The sequence below is a fragment of the Ranitomeya variabilis genome, chromosome 3, assembly GCF_051348905.1.
Source record: "Ranitomeya variabilis isolate aRanVar5 chromosome 3, aRanVar5.hap1, whole genome shotgun sequence".
NCBI lineage: Eukaryota > Metazoa > Chordata > Amphibia > Anura > Dendrobatidae > Ranitomeya > Ranitomeya variabilis.
Genome location: NC_135234.1, coordinates 663,325,940 through 663,338,311, shown reverse-complemented (window position 1 = coordinate 663,338,311; position 12,372 = coordinate 663,325,940). Strand labels below are relative to the sequence as shown.

The 12,372-nt window shown below is 46.5% G+C and overlaps 1 protein-coding gene across 2 annotated transcripts in view; it reads left to right on the top strand.

Moving 5' to 3' along the window:
* Positions 1 to 12,372, top strand: part of LOC143816905 (E3 ubiquitin-protein ligase TRIM39-like) — a 56,681-nt gene that overhangs the window by 8,261 nt on the left and 36,048 nt on the right. Inside the window, exon 1 of one of the 2 annotated variants that reach the window (XM_077297880.1) lies at positions 4,629 to 4,653. The exons of the other annotated variant lie outside the window; for it this stretch is intronic. The gene's annotated coding sequence lies outside the window, so the exon portion shown is untranslated. Of the gene's footprint in view, positions 1 to 4,628; positions 4,654 to 12,372 lie in introns of those variants that run through there. 2 annotated transcript variants of the gene reach the window in all.

Genomic DNA, 12,372 nt, shown 5'->3' with positions numbered 1-12,372 from the left:
CTGGGGAATGCGGCACCTGTAGCCCATTTCCTGCACACACCTGTGCACGGTGGCTCTGGATGTTTCCACACCAGACTCAGTCCACTGCTTCCTCAGGTTCCCCAAGGTCTGGAATCGGTCCTTCTCCACAATCTTCCTCAGGGTCCGGTCACCTCTTCTCGTTGTACAGCGTTTTCTGCCACATTGTTTCCTTCCAACAGACTTACCATTGAGGTGCCTTGATTCAGCACTCTGGGAACAGCCTATTTGTTGAGAAATTTCTTTCTGGGTCTTAAGGTACCGTTACACTAAGCAACTTACCAGCGATCGCGACCAGCGACGTGATCGCTGGTAAGTTGCTGCGTGGTCGCTGGGGAGCTGTCACACAGACAGCTCTCTCCAGCGACCAAGCGACTTCGGCATCGCTGAAACTGTCTTCAGCGATGCCGAAGTCCCCATGTAAAAAAAAAAAAAAACCACTACATACGCACCTTCTGTCGTCCTTCATGTCCCTCGGCGCTTGCCGCACTGACTGTGTCTCAGCGCCGGCCGGCCGTAACAGCGGTGCCCAGCGGTGAACCGCTGTTACTGCAGGTTCACCGCTGGGCTCTGCTTTACGGCCGGACGGCGCTGAGACAGTCAGTACGGCAAGCTCCAGGGGACGTGACGGACAACAGACGGTGAGTATGTAGTGTTTTTTTTTTTTACTTTTACCATGGTATCCATGGTAAATTTCGGGTTACTAAGCGCGGCCCTGCGCTTAGTAACCCGATGTTTACCATGGATACCAGTGAAGACCTCGCTGGATCGGCGTCACACACGGCGATCCAGCGGTGTCAGCGGGAGAGTTGCGACGAAAGAAAGTTCTTCCACTCTCCCTGCAACCAGCGATATCCCAGCAGGATCCAGATCGCTGCTGCGTGCCAAACATAGCGATATCGCTATGCAGGACGCTGCAACGTCACGGATCGCTGGCGATATCGCCTAGTGTGACGGTACCTTTACCCTCTTGCTTGAGGGTGTCAATGATGGCCTTCTTGACATCTGTCAGGTCGCTAGTCTTACCCATGATGGGGGTTTTGAGTAATGAACCAGGCAGGGAGTTTTTAAAAGCCTCAGGTATCTTTAGCATGTGTTTAGAGTTAATTAGTTGATTCAGAAGATTAGGGTAATAGGTCGTTTAGAGAACCTTTTCTTGATATGCTAATTTATTGAGACAGGTTTTTTGGGTTATCAGGAGTTGTATGCCAAAATCATCAGTATTAAAACAATAAAAGACCTGACAAATTTCAGTTGGTGGATAATGAATCTATAATATATGAAAGTTTAATTGTAATCATTACATTATGGTAAATAATGAAATTTAACACTATATGCTAATTTTTTGAGAAGGACCTGTATACCTATATGGGAGACGTTGCTGTTGCTGCAATTAGCCATATTGGCTGTGTCAAATGTTCTATATGCTAGGACCCCTGATGGGACCATTTGTATATAAATTTAGCATGTTTCTAGTGCACTGCTTTGTAATATAAGTATTTTAATATTATCTTTTTATAGATATAATTTTCATTATCCCCTATATTCCTGCTCTTGGTGTCACTTTTGTATTCTAACTGTTATCATTTTTGATTAAATAAATTTTGTTAGATTTTTTTAATATAAATACTCTTGGACCTTTTTTCTGGTATTAAATTATGAAAAGGGTTATATGTGATTATAGTGGCATCATCGCCAGAAAAAAATCATATGGGCATCAACGCCAGATTTAATAGATTGTTGAGCTTAAATTTGCATGTTCTCATGTAAAAAAAAAAAAAAAAAAAAAGTGCACTCATGCATTAGTATACGCATAACGGCATCAACGCCAGAAAAAATCATATAGGCATCAGTGCCAGATTAAATAAATTGTTCCGCTTAAATTTGCATGTTCTCACATACAAAGTGAACTCATGCATAGATGTAAACCTTGTGTATAACTGAACGGGCAGTATCGCCAAACCTATATGGGCATCATCGCCAGAAGTAACAGAAAAAATAGATAATACAATTTCACATGTTAGATGTGACCATATGCAAATATAGAGGCATAATCGCCAGAGATTCATCTGTTAAAGCGCCACGGTCACCCCCTCCAGCCGTTATAAACTAAAAGAGCCACCTTGTGCAGCAGTAATGCTGCATTCTAACAAGGTGGCTCTTTTAGTTTTTGGTTCAAGTATTCCCAAAATAAAGCGTTTTGAAACTTATCCAAAATACCTGTCTTTAGCCAGGGAGGCGGGTCCTCACTCCCCAGCTTGAACCGCTACTCTGCTGTCACTCAAATCTTCAGGGGCTTTCGGCGCCGCCCCCTCCGCGCTTTTTTCGCTTCAAAACCGGCGCCTGCGCTGTGTTTAAGCTCTGGCCGTCTGACGTCCCAGCCAGGCTTGCAGACTGCGCCTGTGCGGGCAGTGCGGCCACCCTGCTACTGAATCCCCGTCCCGCAGTGTGTTATGCATTATGCACAGTGCGGGGCTAGGATTCCTAGGCACGGCACAGGCGCAGTCCGGAACCCGGCATCTGAGCTGACGGCCAATGCTCAATGCGCCTGCCGCAGGCAGAAGAGCACAGCGCAGGCGCCGGATTTCAGAGGTAAACGTCGCTGAGGGGGGCGGCGACCAGCGCCCCAGAAGAGATGACTGACGGCAGTTGGGCGCTTCAAAGAGGGGGGTTCAGACCCGCCTCCCTGGATAAAGACAGGTATTTTGGATAAGTTTCAAAACGCTTTATTTTGGGAATACTTGAACCAAAAACTAAAAGAGCCACCTTGTTAGAATGCAGCATTACTGTTGCACAAGGTGGCTCTTTTAGTTTAGAACGGCTGGAGGGGGGTGACAGTGTCTCTTTAAATGAATCCATATATGGATGTAAGGACAGACATATACGGTAGTTAGAATGAGGTCATCTTCCCCAGCATATGGAAATATAGATGATTCAGGTAATTAGACAGACTGCGTCAGCCCTTAGCTACTTTGTTCTGTAGCTTTTTGTGGCCACAAGGAATCAAGAAAAAACTTGTAATCAGCAGACAATTGATATCATTTTTTTTTTTTTTTTTTTTTGTTGTTGATCTATAATACTTGCCCTCCTTTTTAGACACCATCACGAGTCATTATCATTAGGAGGTTCCCAGTGTAATTTTTGCATGCAAGAGTCTTTATTGGCTCATAAATATCTATATTAATTTATTACATATAGATCAACACCATTCAGCAGCTTTTTAGCACCTGTTTTTTGTAGTGTCTATTTTTGGTGTTTATGGTGGTGGCTTTTTTGGTAGGGATACATTTGAGGGTCTTTTAGGGCCAGCCGACGTTGAGCGGGGGCGCCATATCGTATTCCAGGGTGCCAACCTCCGCTGTCAGGAAAGGACTCCATTAGGGTAAGGCACCTCTATCTTCCCTAGTCCATTTTCCTTTATAATAAGAAATATATATAATATCTGGCATTCATATACCATATAAGTAGCTAGGCGGCTATTTATATATTTTCTCTGTCCCCCACGACGGCACCACGGAGAGAGGGGATCCGCCCACCAAGGACAGGAAACCTACAGATAAAAAGGCGGTACCTCGCATCAATTGGTTTCCTGTCCTTGATAGGGAACCTACAGTCGACGCAAGGATCATACCTGAGGATCGTCATGGGATGCCAGGCCCGGCCAGAGCGATCCAGGCAGCGATGGTTCCCTGCCTCGGCTGGTGCGGTATCCTGAGGCGCCACCGCTGGGGTCAGTGGGCCTTTAGGGTGTGCGGGGAGAGGTGGCATAGAAGAGGATTGCTGCATGCTGCCTCTCCCAGAATCTTCTCCAGAGAACGCCGACACTGAGCCCAGGGCTGAAACCCTCCTGGGTGGGAGTCCCTCAGTCACAGAGACCAGTGAGCGGACGAGGCTCCTGGGTAGAGCTGCTTCCTCTCCCAGTGGAGGCACTCTGCTCTGACGCCGGCTGGCAAGCCACCGCTACTTCCGTTGCCAGACCGATCCAGGCAGCAGGGGTTCCCTGCCTCGGCTGGTGCCGTATCCTGAGGCGCCACCGCTGGGGTCAGCGGGTCTTTAGGGAGGTCGCCTTGCGTTCCATGGTAGAAAGTGCGGAACGAGACAGGCAACAGGCTGGTTTCCTGGATCTCGTGGGGCAGGAGAGAAAATCATTGACAGCAGTGCAGCATTCCTGATGGAACGCCGCTTCCCTTCATGATGGGCTCTCGGCGTTGCCAGCTCCCCCTGTTTTTTAGCAGTTATGGAGCCAGCACAGTTAGTGCAAGGTGGAATGTTCTGTTGGTGGACGCATGCCTTTGTGCCAAAGCTGTGCCTAGAACTTCATGTGCGAGGTATGTTTTCACATATACACAGCTAGACCTTGGACCTCTAGGCTAGAATAAGGCCATATGTCCAGGCTACATCTCATGATTTGACTTCAGTTAGTTGCATGTCTTGTCTGCACAGAGCCTTATGATTGGACTTCAGAGTGACTTTTTGGAAGCATGTTTTTCATTTTTTTTTTTTTATTTTTTTTTTGTTCAGCCTATAAAAGGACATACTACTGTCTTGGGAGCAGAAAATACCACGAGGTGGAAGGAAAGAATCCTTCCTGACTCCACATATGGCAATCTGGCTAGTTTCCTTGATCAACATCCGGTAGACAGATTCTCGTCCTAGAAGTCTGTTGTATTATGTTTACCAGGAATGGCATCTCTGCCTTTGGTACCTTGTGGCAAATCAGCAGCACTGTCAGGTGGCAGAGGTTCACATACTCTCTGCTCTTAGGGCTCCTAAGATAAAGGTAACTGTATCCAGGACTCTTATAGTTGAGAACCCGTAGATCCACTGTCTCACAGCAGATAATCTACATCTGTGGTGGGAAGAAACCTGCTTTTCTCTAGCCATAGAGTATGGTTACTCCCTCCATGGCTCTCTGGGTGTATAAATATCACTGACAAGATTGCCTTTTAGGATATGTATGTGTGTAATATCAGTAAAACAGGAGTTATGATCCACGTTTCAATTTTAGCGCTTCTAATGAGAATCCCAACTCTGGTAATGGCAGGAGATATTACCTGCCGGATGGTGTATTCCTTAGTTTCATTAATATCCAACCGTCGCTTGGGGTTTAGACATCGAAGGATTCGTAATAGACTTGATCTCCTGGATGAGTAATGTGCATACATCCCAATGCTTTGCCATTATCAATGTACTAACTGTTATTGGTTTGATCTTCCCACAGTCCAGGACCGGAGGCTAGTGCGCACGCGCGGTGTGAGCGCGCCCCTATGACGCAAGCAGACGCCGCGGTGCATGACTGGGTCATCCAGTCTGAACAGGCACGCGTCACTTCTCCAAGTCCCCTCCTCGTGGAAATATGGTGCAGGTGGTCGGGGGCCAGTGCTCTGAGCCCTAATATGTGGCAATGGTCAAAAGTCTGGTCACCCAGACTTCACTGGTGCAACTCTTCAGAATATTAACCATAATATTGATTGTGAATGTTTACAAGAGTGAAGAAGACCATATAGGAACCACCAAACTGCATGGGGGAAACCTGGTGGAACTTCTTTTCAGGTTCCAAGTTAGAAGAGGGAGTTTCCAATAACAGCCGTCTTAGAGTTTCTGCACAAGGGGTTGGGACAGGGGCTAGCCACAAATACTTTAAAAGTTCAAGTCTTGGCTTTAGGGGGCCTGTACAATTACGACCCGACTGGGAATCGGGTGATATCCAGATTCATCAAAGCGGTTGGCCAGGTCTAGACCCATCCCCTCTCGATTTACTCCTCCTTGGGATTTAAACTTGGATCTTATAACCCTATCCAAACCTCCTTTTGAATCCCTGTCAGAGGCTTCTCTGGGAATCTGTCACTTAAAACATCACTTTATGTAGCTCTCATAAGAGCTCATAGGGTCAGTGACATTCAGGCATTGTCAAGCCAGCCCTCGATTCGCAAAGCTTAGAGGATAGGGTTATTCTTAAGATTGACCCGGCCTAACTTCCAAAAGTGGCATCACGGTTTCTCAGGAGATCTCCCTCTCTGCTTTTTGTCCCAATCTCAAAGCTAGTGAAGAGAAAGTCTTACACACACTAGACGTGGGGAAATGCCTAATCCAGTACCTAGCGGCCACACGGGAGCGTAGGCAGCATAGGTCTCTCTTTGTGTGCTTTGAGTCCTCGAGCGGGGCGAAATAGCTTCTAAGGGCATGTCGGCAAGATGGATAAGGGACGTCATCACCCTGGCATACTCCTCACATGAAGCAGCTATCCTGGAGAAAAATTAAGAGCCCATTCATCAAGAGAGGTGGCAGCCTGCTGGGCAGAAAAAGCCGGGGCTTTAATGGAACAGATATGTAGAGTTGCTACGCGATCTTCCCCTTTTACGTTCTTCAATCACTATCTGCTGAATGTAGCCTCTTCTTCAGACCTTACCTTTGGGAGTACGGTTCTGGAATCGGTGATCCCTCCTTAATGTAAAATCTCTGCAAATCTCTCCGTGGTGCTGTCATGGGGGACAGAGAAAAATAGTTACTTACTGATAACGGTATTTCTCTGAGCCCATGATGGTACCCGTACATTCCCTCCCTTCACGTGTGGGTGTGCACACTAGTTAAAATTATGCTAGTTCTTATGAAAATTGTCACGCGGTATCTCTGTGAAGACTTGAGTAATGTTGAATATATGTATTAACCTAAGTTCCCATCATGCTCTGTAAACAACTGATGCGGGAGAGAGGTACCGCCTTTTTATCTGTTGGTTTCCTGTCCTTGATGGGCGGATCCCCTCTCTTCGTGGTGCCGTCATGGGCTCAGAGAAATACCGTTATCGGTAAGTAACTTTTTTTTATTTTTACCTAACCATTAGGTACCCTGCCAACTCCAAATGTGTGGTCTTTTTCGTCATGTTTTTAATTACTATTAAAAATTATTGTTTTAGGTCTTTTGTTTCTTTTGGTTCTCATATTTGATATAAGGCCTTTAAATACCTTTTTGTGGTTTTCTTTTCCACCATCATTTCCTCCTCCCCCACCACCATCATTGCCCATTCCACCACATCCATCATTTCCTCCTCCCCACCATCATTGCCCTCTCCTCCCCCTACACACACACAACACAATTTACCTCTGCACATTACCCCACAGCACCACACACACACACACACACACACACACACACACACACTCTCTGCACGCACTGCCGCAGCATCGCCTTCCTCTGACACAGCCGGCCGCTGAATGATGACGTCATCCAGCGGCGCTGCCTGTGTGAGAGGAAGCGCAGGCAGGAAGCTGGAAGACAGATCGCTGCAGCTCCACTGCCATTTTCTCTTGTAGGCAGCGGAGCTGCACAGATTTCTCCCTACCCGCTGCAGCTACCCTGCAGGGGCCCCCCTCCACCTCTGGGCTCCAATGCAGCTGCACATGCGGTATGTCTGCACATGGGAGCCTTCTGTGCAAGATGTCAGCTTGACAGTCGGCACAGAACAGCCGACTCTCAGTCTGGGGGCGGCAGAATGCTGCCGCCGGGGGATACACTGCGCATTAGGCGGCCCAACTGCGCCGGCTGCGCCCGGGGCTACCATCCCCCCTAGATACGCCACTGGGTCTTGCTTCCGTTGTTCGGACCAGCCATAATGTAAGAATCGGGTGTTCATGTAATGCTGCATGATCCGGTTATCAGCCTAAGTATGTAACAGTACAGACACAGAGGGCTATTAACTGCATAAAGCGTGTGAGAACATGATGCGAGAAACCTGATTATGGTAAGAAATTTGAATGAGTTGCTTTTTTTTCCGCGATGCGATTTTTTTTTTGCGGAAAAAATCGCAACATTTGCACAAAAAATGCGGAATACACTGTAAATAATAGGAGGCATATGTTAGCGTTTTTTTCGCGTTTTTATCACGTTTTTATAGCGAAAAAACGCGAAAAAAACGCTAAAAATCCTGAACGTGTGCACATGGCCTTAAACTTACAGACAGATAAGGTCCCGGCTCCAGCGTCACCCGATCTGCATGTAAGCTGAAGCTGCAGCAATAAGTCACAGTGATCCTCACCCTGCACTGTGTTACCCTGAGCCCGGCTCCAGGGCATCCCACATTATATATCAGATATATATTATAATGTGAGGTCCTGCAGCCTCGTCAGTGCTCAGTGCATGTAACACTATATATGTGCACATAGTACAGTGGTGCCAATATACAGTATGGAGCATCATGTGCGGCCATTATACAGTATGGAGCATCATGTGTGGCCATTATACAGTATGGAGCATCATGTGCGGTCAATATACAGTATGGAGCATCATGTGCAGTCATTATACAGTATGGAGCATCATGTGCGGTCATTATACAGTATGGAGCATCATGTGTGGCCATTACACAGTATGGAGCATCATGTGCGGCCATTATACAGTATGGAGCATCATGTGTGGCCATTATACAGTATGGAGCATCATGTGCGGTCAATATACAGTATGGAGCATCATGTGCAGCCAGCATACAGTATGGAGCATCATGTGCAGTCATTATACAGTATGGAGCATCATGTGCGGTCATTATACAGTATGGAGCACGGTGTGGCCATATTTTTTTGTTTATAATTATTCTTTATGAAACAGTATGATCAGCAGTGCTAAATAGGTGTGGTTGGGATGTGGATATGGGTGTGACTAGTTATGAATGGGTGTGGCCAGAGGCGTGGCCTAAAATTTGCCGCGCCGCAAACTTTGTCCCTCTTTCCCATCTTCTAAAGTTGTGAGGTATGATGCTGGGCAGGGAGGGGGGCCCAGACACATTTCTTGCACAGGGGCCCAAAGCTGTCAGTGTCCGCCACTGGTCTTCACCGTGTTTTTCCGTGGTGAAAGCGAATACACCACACAACCCATGTTAATAATAATTTTAAAAAAAATTGTGATATTCTTCCGGCGTCCCCCGCAGCCTTCCCGTTGCTCCCGAGAAGGCTGCGTTGGATGCCGGAAGGTAAGAATATCACAATTTTTTTAACATTATATCTTTTTATTATTGATGCTGCATAGGCAGCATCAATAGTAAAAAGAGAATTTCCCTGACTGGAAATTCTTCCACTCATGCTCAGTTTCAAAAGATGACATCCATCACTGGATTCCTGCTTTTGACAGCGACGGATCATGCGTCCATGGGCTTCCATTATAGCCAACGACGGGCAGCACAGGATCCATCATTGAGTGGTTTTCCGACGTACACAAAAAAACGTTTCTATGTGCATGGTCTCTGCCCGACGGACAGCAGTTTTGATGGATCCAGTGTACGATGGATGAAACGGAAGGCCATCCGTCACAATCCGTCGCTAATACAAGTCTATGAGAAAAAAACTGATCCAGCAGAAACATTTACTGGATCCGTTTTTTTTCACAAAACGACGCATTGTGACGGGAAAAGAAAAACGGAACTGTGAAAGAGGCCTTACTGACTCCACAGCCGTGCCTAAAATATTGCATTTTCAGGGTTTAGGTACAGCCAGCCCCCTATCATCCTTACGCCTATGGAGTATATTCAAACTCATGGATGCTGCTTTCATCCAACTAATTTCCTAAACAGAGTATTGATTTTGCTAAAAATGGACATCGGGATCAACACAGGATCATTGTGAAGGAGATAAAGGAGTTGTGGCATCAGGATCGTATTAATTGGGTTAGATCTTCCAATTACCGATAGTGGAAGGTGACACTGGGTATTGACTTTTTGTTCTAAATTGTGCTAAGAGGGTCTAGATGAATGGAGTAGTAATCCCATGGTCTACAGCTCGCAACTACACCCAAATGTTTAAATCTGTTTAGAATGGGAGTCTGTTCCTCTAAGGCTACTTTCACACTAGCGTCGTGCCCTGCACGTCGCTATGCGTAGTTTTAGAGAAAAAACGCATCCTGCAAAAGTGCTTGCAGGATGCGTTTTTTCTCCATAGACTTTTATTAACGACGCAGTGCGACGCATTGCCACACGTCTGACCGTCGCCACCAAAAAAGTTACATGTAACGTTTTTTGGTGCGTCGTCTGCAGCATTTCCAGCCGGAACTCCGCCCCCGCCTCCCCGCACCTCACAATGGGGCAGCGGATGCGTTGAAAAACGGCATCTGCTGCCCCCGTTGTGCGGCGCTTCCGCAGCTAGCGTCAGTGCGCCGCAACGTCGCATAGCGATGTGCAGTGCACGACGCTACTGTGAAAGTAGCCTAACGCGGGGAACTATGGCTTGAGAGGGTACACCAGCATCACTGCAGACTTAGACCAGTTTAAAGTCCAGACCGCCTCCCAAACTCTTCCAGTTATATTCATTGCCGGGATAAGAGGATCAAACATGTCCCATTCAGCACTATTAACCCCTTCATGACCTTGGGATTTTTCGTTTTTCCGTTTTCGTTTTTCACTCCCCTCCTTCACAGAGCCATAACTTTTTTATTTTTCCGTCAATTTGGCCATGTGAGGGCTTATTTTTTGCGGGACGAGTTGTACTTTTAAACGACATCATTGGTTTTACCATGTCGTGTACTAAAAAACGGGGAAAAAATTCCAAGTGCAGTGAAATTGCAAAAAAAGTGCAATCCCACACTTGTTTTTTGCTTGCCTATTTTGCTAGGTTCACTAAATGCTAAAACTGACCTGCCATTATGATTCTCCAGGTCAGTACGAGTTCATAGACACCTCACATGTCTAGGTTATGTTTTACCTAAGTGGTGAAAAAAAATTCCAAACTTTGCAAAAAAAAAAAAATTTGCGCCATTTTCCGATACTTGTAGCGTCTCCATTTTTCGTGATCTGGGGTCAGGTGAGGGCTTATTTTTTGCGTGCCGAGCTGGCGTTTTTAATTATAGCATTTTGGTGCAGATACGTTCTTTTGATCGCCCGTTATTGCATTTTAATGCAATGTCGCGGCGACCAAAAAAACTTATTTCTGGCGTTTCGATTTTTTTTCTCATTACGCCATTTAGCGATCAGGTTAATGCTTTTTTTTTATTGATAGGGCGATTCTGAACGCGGCGATACCAAATATGTGTAGGTTTGATATTTTTTTTTTTTATTGATTTATTTTGATTGGGGCGAAAGGGGGGTGATTTAAACTTTTATGTTTTTTTTTATTTTTTTCACATTTTTAAAAACTTTTTTTTTTTTTCACTTTTGCCATGCTTCTATAGCCTCCATGGGAGGCTAGAAGCAGGCACAGCCCGATCGGCTCTGCTACATAACAGCGATCATCAGATCGCTGTTATGTAGGAGAATTGCAGGTGTGCTGTGAGCGCTGACCACAGGGTGGCGCTCACAGCCACCGGCGATCAGTAACCATAGAGGTCTCAAGGACCTCTATGGTTACCATTCAGAAGCATCGCCGACCCCCGATCATGTGACGGGGGTCGGCGATGACGTCATATCCGGCCGCCCGGCCGGATGCGGTGGTTAAATGCCGCTGTCTGCGTTTTTTGGTTTTTTTGCTTTACCTGTCAGTTACATTTTCCGTTACATTCTTGCGGCAGAGCGCGTGCGCCGATCCGATGAGCCGGTTCCCACCCCAGGGTAGCGTCACACTTGCCTCCCACGTGTGACCGGGGCGCTCCTCCCCCGTGCACGCGTGGTGACGCTGGACGCTGCTTCTGGTCTCAGGACCTGCCGTCCGATCCGCGCATGCGCCGGCATTGCCGCTTACTATTGGCCGTTTCTGGACATGTGAGACGTCACATGCCCAGACTCCGGCCCCTTCTTAAGGTCCTTCTCGGCCCCTTTATTTTCATCCCCTTGAGAAAGCTGTGTATTGCGTTAGCGAAACGCGCGTCGGGGGTCTCTTCTGGTCCCAGCCTGGTGCCTTGGTGTAGCCCTCCTATTGTTGTGGTAAGCACGCCTTGTGGCTCTTATTATTGACTACCGGTGTCATTATTTTGTATTTGTGTAAGCCACATGGCATATTACGGCCATTTTTTCTATTTATCTGCGCCATGGTGCAGATTGGTTTACCCGTAGGGCCCCATGCACCAGAGGGATTTCTGTCCTCATCCTATATGCACTTTATATGTTGTTTTGTACTTTTGACTGCTAAAATACGTAATTAATGTTAGTATTTATACAGTGTATACCTAATAAATTTTTGATACCCAATATACTCCTCTTTTTCTCCTTGTCCTTAGAAGTTCCATGATGCATTGCACTGGCCACTAAGCCCGAACCTACCGCACCCACTCCAAAACACACCCCAACCCCTCCCTCATCTCTCTCCTCTATCTTCAAAAAGATTTGTGATGTCATTTCTGTCCAACCCCCTCTTTTACATTTGTCCACTCCATTACACAGATAGATAGATGATAGATAGATATGGGATGGATAGATACATACAAATATATCTATATATCTATGTCTAT